The sequence below is a fragment of the Eschrichtius robustus genome, chromosome 8 (genome assembly GCF_028021215.1).
Source record: "Eschrichtius robustus isolate mEscRob2 chromosome 8, mEscRob2.pri, whole genome shotgun sequence".
In the NCBI taxonomy this organism is placed as follows: Eukaryota; Metazoa; Chordata; class Mammalia; order Artiodactyla; family Eschrichtiidae; genus Eschrichtius; species Eschrichtius robustus.
This window is the reverse complement of record NC_090831.1, coordinates 93101226-93110386: the sequence shown is the minus strand read 5'-3', so window position 1 is coordinate 93110386 and position 9161 is coordinate 93101226. Positions and strand designations below refer to the sequence as shown.

At 37.6% G+C, this 9161-nt stretch overlaps 1 pseudogene; it reads left to right on the top strand.

Moving 5' to 3' along the window:
- Positions 1-235: 235 nt before the first annotated feature.
- The window catches only part of LOC137768323 (large ribosomal subunit protein uL6-like), a 36932-nt pseudogene continuing 28006 nt past the window's right edge, over positions 236-9161 (top strand).

Sequence of the window (9161 nt, the reverse complement as noted above, 5' to 3'; positions counted from 1 at the left end):
ATTTCCAAACAAGTTTACATTCACAGGTACCAGGTTTAGGACTTAGACATGTATTTTAAGGATACACGATTTAACCCACTACAGGCATCAAGGCAGGAGTGGCCCCTAGGCTGAGAAGGCTGGAGAAGGCTGAATGGGGGAGGTGACACCTCACCTGGTCCTTGAAGTATGTCCAAGAATCTGAGAAGATCAAGAGGAGAACATAAGACTCTACAGAAGAAGGAAAATGTTAGAAATGGGGGGTGTGGGTGAAGAGCAGAGTCAGGATGTAGTATTCCTCGGGGGAGAGCTGGAGGCTCCACCAGCTTATGAAGAATGTGTCAAATTATGTTTGGTATTTATCAGGAAGTCAGCTTTTCTAAAAAACAGAATTGACCAGATATATCCTTTTGTAATAAATTAAAGTTATTTGTTTCTATGAAAAAGAAAATCTCCACATGAGGGGGCTTTTGTCTTGAAAATTTTATTTCTATAGATTATTTTTAAATATCTTAAATAGTTATTGGTGGGAAAAATCAATTTCCATGGAATATTAGAGAAAAACTGGTTGCCCTGAAAGTCTATTGCTTGAGCAGGGAGGTTAGGCTTATATATTGAAATGCTACACTTGGACAGGATTACACAAAGAACAATTCCATCTCATTAGCAGGTGCAGGCTAGCTGATGACCTTTTGGTAACTAGCATTGGGAAATAATGTCAGCTCTTACATCTGTGGGAGCCATTTAGGGTGGTAGTTAAAGACAACAGTTATTAAACAGACTTGCTTCAAATCCAGGCTCTACTCTCGTCCCTTTACCAGCTAGTTAATTTTGAGCAAGTTACTCCATTTCTTGGTCTCTAAAAATAGGGTAATAATATTACCTAACTCATATGTTTATTGAGAGGATTAAATGAGATAATGTGTTAGTTTCCTAGGGCTGCCATAACAAAGGACCACAGACTCGTGGCTTAAAATAACAGAAATATATTGTCTCACAGTTCTGGAGGCTAGAGGTCCAAAATTAAGGTTTTTGTGGGACCATTCTCCCTTTGAAACCTGTAAGGAAGGCTACTCCCTTGCCTCTTCTAGCTTCTGGTGTTTGTTGGCAGTCTTCAGTGTTCCTCGGTCTGTAGATACATCACTCCAATCTCTGCCGCTGTCGTCACATAACCAACTTCTCCCTGTGTCTTTTTCTCCTCTTCTTATAAAGACATCAGTCACCCTGGATTAAGGGTCCACCCTACTCCAGTATAACCTCATCTGAACTAATTACATCTGCAACCACCTTATTTTTTTTAAAAAAAATCACATTCTCAGGTACTGGGAGTTAGGAGTTCAGCATATGTAGTGGGGTGGGGTACACAACTCAACCCATAAGAAAAGGTATCTGAAAATCTCTTGGCACTCAATAAATACTCAGTAAACTTTGCTACTATCACAGAGGCAGAAGAAGTTAACAATTATGATCCAGATTGACATTGTATTATCTCACACTTGGCAGGCACTTAGCGAAAAGATTTTTGATATGATGATTTCGTGTGTATTTATACTTTTATGTTAGGAGTTTAAATAAGCTCAATGTAGCTGTCTGCCAAACTAGGAACAGTATCTGTAAGTATAAGAGCTATATCCTCTACTTCTCTTGTATGGTCCAGAGTTTACTAAGATATCTTATAAGAGTTTAAATGCCTGATGAATAGACACACCTTTATAACCACAGCTCTGCAGTTTCAAATGGATGCACAACATCATTAAATAACATCGTTATTAAACTTGTTTAATTTATGTTTAGAAGCAAAAGGCTGACAAACCCACCTTCCTTGAGGAGAGATGAGGCTTCTTTGTCTTTTTCAGTGGCAGAATGCTTCTAACACATAGAATTTAGTAAGTTTTTTTTTACAGTCCAGACAGTTTCTTCCATAAGACATACCTCTCCCCATGTTGCTATACCCTTGGCATTGCTCATCTTCCATTTCCTCAAGTGAAAAGGAGAAAAATGAGTTTCTTTATAAATATTTTGATAGTGATTTTAAAATACAAAAGACTGATGGGAAGAGTGCCAAAATTGAATTAAATCATAAGGTTTATCAAGACACAAAACTTCCATTCAGATTTAAATGATTTTAGGGGTTCTGGAATCTGCTGTACGTAGAAAATCAGTTATCAGACTAGAAAATTTATGTGAAAAAATTCTTCTTATCAAAATTTTGTTATATTTCCTTAAATGTACATTTAAAAGTTATACCTGGGACAAACTGCCATTTTGTATCTCAAATGTCTTTCCAAATCAATCTATCACAAAAGACAGACTGAAAAAATTTAGGAAAGATGCATTGATAAAGGAAATGTTAAATAAGCCAACTTAACCATTATATGGTATTTTTAAGTAAATATATAATGGAAAGAAAGAGGAGAACTAGATGGAAGGGAAAGTGAAAAAAAGAAAGAATTGCTGTTTCTGTATGGGGAAAAAAATTAGGTATAGGAATTCAAGTGGAGAAGGATGACCCAGGCAGGTCTGGGAGAACATTTTGCTAGCAAGACGCCTTCCACAGAATGGGAATTCTATGAATGTTAAAGAGGAAGAAGCCAGGGAGAAGGAGATGGAAGATGAGAGAACTGTCATTGAGAGGAAAATATCCTACACTGAAGTATTTGTATCCACTGTTGTTAGCTGTAGTTAAAATACGAAGGTCAGAAAAACCAAAGCTTAGAATAAAAATGATTGAGATCTGTTAAAAGGTAGAGGGCAACTTACCTAAATATACCTAGATGTTTATCTTTCTTTGAACCTTGATATTCAGTGGAAGTTGTCAAGAGAAAGCAGAGTGCCATTGAACTAGGGACGAGGCAGATATGGGTTACAGGCTTGATTCTGTCTCTTATTAGTTCTGTCTCCTTGGATAAGCCATGAAAACTCTCTCATTTCCAAATGCTGCCACTGATAGTTTGTTTCTCATTGGATGGTTCAGAGTATACAAATCTAAAATCTAAAATTATATGATTCCAAGTTTATGGATTTGTTATTTTAATGGAGATAGATATATAATTCTGTGAGTACACATATACAGGAATGATATTTTAAATATTTCAACTAGTGCAACATCAATTAACCATGAGAGAAGCTGGTTGCACACAACCATTATGGTCATACCAATATATGCCTCCTGGATATCAGCTCTGCAAGGAAAATAAGATATAAATAGATAGGTAATAGATAGATGGATAAATAGATTGATTGATTTGAGTGTAAAGATGGCTACTCATATTTTCAGCGAACCCAATCTATATTCACGCCATAAAAATGCAATCCGTGTGCTACTGTTGACCTGATATATCGTTTCTGCACTGCAGACTGGTGAGTAGGAGAAAATACAAAACTTCCAGGAAGGAAGAAAGGAAGAAAAGGAGGAAGAAGAGAAGAAGGGAGGGAGAAGCAACTGCATTTTAGGATTGTGATTCCTACATGTAGCAGAGGTTCTGGTTAGACTATAGCCAGAACTTGGAATTGCTTGGCAAGTAAATACTTATTTTCATCCTCTGATTTACATAGGAGTGAAGGAGCCTCTTGGGGGAAAAAATCTCAAACCACAAGTCAAATTCAGCTGTACAGAGTTCAAAGATTCATCATTATCATTGTCAAGTCACTCATCTGATGAACCAGAGCCAGAAGCAGGGACGTGAAGAGAATCCAGGTGAGTCCCTGAGAGAGAATTCACCCCTAGAGAAGGAAGAGTCTAGCATGGGGCACAGAAGAAAGGAGAGGTTCTGATGCAGTCAGCAGTTGGGTGCAGCTGCAAGGCATTTGTCTTGGAGGTAAGAACATGGCCCCTGGACCCTCCTGAGAGCAGCTTCTGAACTGCCTGTGGCATCACCTCCTGTGTGACCTCGGCAACTCCTCAGCATCTCTAGACTTCGGTGTCTTTATCTGTGAAATGGGGAGGATGACGGTAGCAGTCCCTGTACCATCCCTCAGAGGGTCGCTGTGAGGATAGATGGAGGTATTGCATGTAAAGCCCTTAGAGAGAACTTAACACGTATTAACTGTTGTTACCCTGGAAGCTCAGGTGTGTTTGGAAGAGAAAACAGTTTTCTGAGTGCAACCTGAAAAACCTAACAATGATAACAGCAATAACAGCAACAGCTATGACAAGAGCCTCACTAGATTTTGTACCATTTAGGGAACCTGCTCGGGGTGCCCCACCTCCACTCCATCCAGTCCTGTCTGAACTCATAGGAAAGCATTTTTCTTTTCCCGTCCAAGAGAGTAGCTTGGGCTTGGGGTTGGAGAATTTGGAGCTTCCCTCACTGTGGATGAGAAGATGAAGCCTTTGATTTGAAAGCTGAGACGCCCCCAGAGCTGGATGGTCTGAGGGAAAAGAGCTCCTAGCATTGAAGCAGGTAGAAACAACCTACCCAAGAGAGACGGAGAGCACGAAGGGAGCCGAAAGGGGCACTTGCTCCCCATTCCCATCAACACGTCAACATTTCCAATTAGAAAGAACAAACCGTTAGGAGGAAGAACGTCTTTATAATGATTTAAAGCTGCTACTTATCATCTTTTAGAACAGGTTGAAGGACTGGCTTGGGGTTGATGTCAAGGTTGAAGAAATAAGAACCACCTGCAGAACAATTGAGGCTGCCTGGCACCACCCAGAGTCCAAGTCCAAGTCCAAGTCCAAGTCCAGGGTGGATTAAGTCTAGGAGTTAGAAGACGGAACTAGGGTCAAGGTCATGTAGAATCAGGTGCCAGCTCATCATCCAGAAACAACACAGGAGGTAGCTGACCAACCCTAGGTGCACCTGGCCTGCTGGCACTCCAAAGGGGAGCCAATAAAAGACCAGCCCTCTAAGAAGGGTCCATCTCATGACATAGGGCTTAGTTTGCCCTGGAGGGTTGGGAAGAGGAAAGGAGCTTGCAGGAGGTCACTTTTAAAAGATTAGAGAAATAAATTGCTTAAATTATTAGTTCAGAGGTTATTTTGAGGTTTTTTCCAATGTCATGCATTGATATAAAAAATAATGCTAATTATAGCCAAAGCCACTGCTTTAAATTATTAAAAATGTCATAAGCAAGTTCTCAAAATTAATTAGTCAACTAGAAACGTGCATGCTTTTATCAAGTTATGTCTGCAGTTTGGGGTGAGGATGTGGGACCATAAGATATATAATCATGAAAACATTTTTGTATGAAAGGATTCACTTTTGTTTTTGAAATGTAAAAATTGGCATCTTTATTATTTCTAGTCTACTCTGCATCCTTATGTGATAATGAGTTTTCATATAAAAGCAGTTACCATGGTGGCCCCTCCCTTCTCGGTAGATGAAACATGAGTATTAATGTTTCAGATCCATTGTTTTCAACTCTGTTCCTTCTATGTGTGTCTTCCCCATTAATATTACAACATTGAGGTGATCCACAACACACTTAAACTCTTTGCTCGACTATTAAGATGACTGAGCCACACTGTCCTATAAATAATAAGGTTCCAACATTTACAGATTATTCCTGTTAACTAAAAAGTGGTTAAAGTGAAAATTACCCAGTCCTGGCAGACGTTCATGTGACCTAAGGTCTGGGTTTTTTCTTGGGATTTATAACCTTGATAGCTAATTTTGCGGGCCTCTTTTAAAGCCTGTAATTTAGTGCAAATTGACATTTAAGCAGCTTTTTAAAGCTCTTGTATAAGAATGTTAAAACAGCCTGTTTTTTTTTTTTCCTATTAACATCGCCTATCATTTATTACTGTCGTCAGAGAATTGAATCATCAATTTTCCCCTTTCAACATTTTCTTAGGAATTGGAGGCAGTGGAGAAGATAGAACATCCTCAGTCAATTTTATTTCCTTCTTCAAAAAGAAAAAAAATAAGCTACTTAGTTTAACATTTAAAATTTGTGTACAGCAAAAGACACTACAAAATGAAGATAAACCACCAACTGAGAGTTATGATGCATTAACAATAAAGGGTTGGCTACCATAGAAAAGACAAGAGATAATAAGTGTTGGTGAGGATGTGGAGAAAAGGGAACCCTTGTGCACTGTTTGTGGGAATGGAAATTGGTGCAGCCACTATGGAGAACAGTATGGGAGCTTGCAAAAAAAAGTTCTTAAAAAACTATCATATGATCCAGCAATCCCACTCTGGGTATTTATCTGAAGGAATCAAAACACTAATTCAAAAAGATATCTGCACCCCCCATATTCATAACAGCATAATTTACAGTAGCCAAGACATGGAAACAACCTAAGTGTCCACTGATGGATGAATGGATAAAGAAAATATGATATATATGTGATATATACACATATACATATACAATAGAATACTATTCAGCCATAAAAAAGATTGTGACAACGTGGATGGACCTGGAGGCCATTAAGCTAAGTGAGACAAGTCAGAGAAAGACAAATACTGTATGATCTCACTTATATATGGAATCTAAAAAAAAAGATCAGATTTGTGGTTACCAGAGGCAGGGGGAGGGGGATGAGGGAATTGGATGAAGGTGGTCAAGAGACACAAACTGCCGGTTATGAAATAAATAAGCACCGAATGTAATGTACAACATGATGACTATAGTTAACACTTCTATATGGTATATTTGAAAGTTGCCAAGAGAATAAATTCAATAGTTCTCAATGCAAGGATAAAAAAATTTTTTCTTTCTCCTTTTTTGTATCTACATGAGGTGATGGATGTTAATTAAATTTACTGTGGCAACCATTTCACAATATATATAAGTCAAGTCATTATGCCATACATCTTAAACTCATACAGTGTCGTATGTCAATTATATCTCAATAAAACTGAAACAACAATAACAAAGGGTTAGTCCAGAATATATATATTTATATTTGTAGAACAACTACAAATATTTAGAAAAAAATAAACAATCCAACAGGAAAATGGGAAGGAATAGATAGTAGCAATTTTAAAAAGAGAGAGAAGGGCCATATAAAAAGATGCTCACCTACTAGTCATTAAAGAAAGTCAAACTAACACAATCAAATGCCATTTTATGCTCATTACGACTGGCAAAAACTTAAAAGTCTGAGAGAGGAAGGTGGTGGTTTGAGCTGGTCTCTGGGCTCTCATACTCACTGGCCCTCACCTCAGTCTAACTGCCGCACCACTTTCCAGCCAAATGGCTCCTGGGCTTAGAGGGTGTGGGTGGGCTGCAGCTCTGGCCAGTCCTGAAGGAGAGAGATGAACCCAAGGAACAGCTGCGGACCAGTAGCGAAAAGGCTTAGGAGGAAGAGCAGACCAGGCCGAGTATTCTAGAGAAAGCTTGGCAAGTGGAGGTCCTTGGTGCCCTGGGTGAAGGCTGCTGTTCCCTCTGTCCCCTGAGGAACTGCAGAGGAGCCAGGCAGTCTTCCGTGTCCTGAAAGATGGGAGAATGACACCCTTTGCCAGCATGTTGCTTCTTTTAGGGAGACTGTATTTTATTTTTCTTGAACTCCAAGAACACAGAGTTTAGTTAACTTGAAGGGATGCACGTTTATTACAAAAGGCCACACAGGAACACCACAGAAGGACTTCAGTTTCATCAGCATAGAACTCAATCTCCTTAGAAAGAAAAGAATAAGGTCTGGTTGATGAAGAGTGAGGAAGTAGGAAGGAACTTGCTATGCATCATTCCCACTCTCTGTCGTCATGTACAAAACACCATCAAGGCTGCAACATCGGTCTTTCATTACAAGGTGAGGTCCGTGTATGCTTACTTCCCCATCAGCATCATTATTCAGGAAAATGGTCTCTCTTCTTGAAATCTGAAATTGCTTGGGTGAAAAATATATCCACAAATTTTGGATAAGGCCAGGCTATTACTTGTTTAATATCTCAAGCTGAGAAAGATGAGTAAGTTCTTGAAGGAAACAGCTTTAAACTTGTATTGAAGCTGCTTCAATTTAAAAAACCATGCTAGTTAAAAACAAGGGTATCAGAAAGGTTTTGGATGGTATCTGTCTCTGACAAAGGAACAGTTCAGTGGGCAGATGAACAATATCTGTGAGTTGCCGAGCTACAGAAACAATGAAATGCTGAATGACACTCACTACCTGTTTGTGATATTTAAAGAGCACAATTGAAATCATCTATTGAAAAACAGGTGGGAGGGTAAAATAAAGGCATTTTGAGATATTTAAAATCATTTCTAAGTAATTCTTGCATCAAAGGAGAAATCACATCTAAAATTACTGATAAAATGAACATCAGTGAGTGTACAGCACTTCTCCTGTATGGCATGCACCCAAAGCAATAATCAGCAGAAATGTACATTCTTAAGTACATTTACTAGAAAACAAGAAAGACAGAAAATAAATGCATTATACTTTTAACTCTCAATGATAGAAAAAGAACCAAACAAAACAAAAAGATTAGGAAGGAATTTTAGAAGATAAAAACAGAAATAAATTAAATAGAAAATAACCCCCAAAGGCAGATTGGATTAATTAAAATAAAGTTAGTTCTTGAAAAGCCCAGTAAAATTCATAAGCCTCTGGTAATTCTGATGACAGAGAGGAAGAGAGAAATCAGAACAGAAATAAGAAATAAAACATAGCCAAAGATACAGATAATAATTGCAAAATCAAAAGAGAATTATATCTAATACTTACACCAATAAATTTAAAATTTTAGAGGAAAGAATTGTTCAGGACATATAGACTACCAGAACAATATCAGAAAATATGTAAAACTGGATAAACAGCCATAGAAAAAAGATTGAAAACATAATTTAAAAAAATCTACAATTTAAAAAAGGCATTGGTCCCAGACTGTTTTATGGGTGAGTTCTACAAAACCTTGAAATAATGGATTGTTTTTTCATGTTTTATTTAAATTGTTTCAGTGCATAGAATATAAAATTCCTTTTTTTGTTCTGTAAAGCTAGTTTAACACCAAATTGAGCAAAAACTGCCCCAAACAGCCTTTTCTCATAAAATTATAAAAGTAAAAATCTTTTTAAAAATTATAAATCAAAACTAGCAGCATATTACAAGAAGAATATATCATGACCAGGTAGGACTTTTTATAAGAATAAAAGTGTGGTTAAATGGTTAAACAATGGGATATGTATTAATCCCTTGTATACATAGAAAAACAGAGAAATTCTATATGATTTTGCAATAGATGCTGAAAAAAGGAGTTAAAAAACCCCAAACCTACTCCTGAAATAAA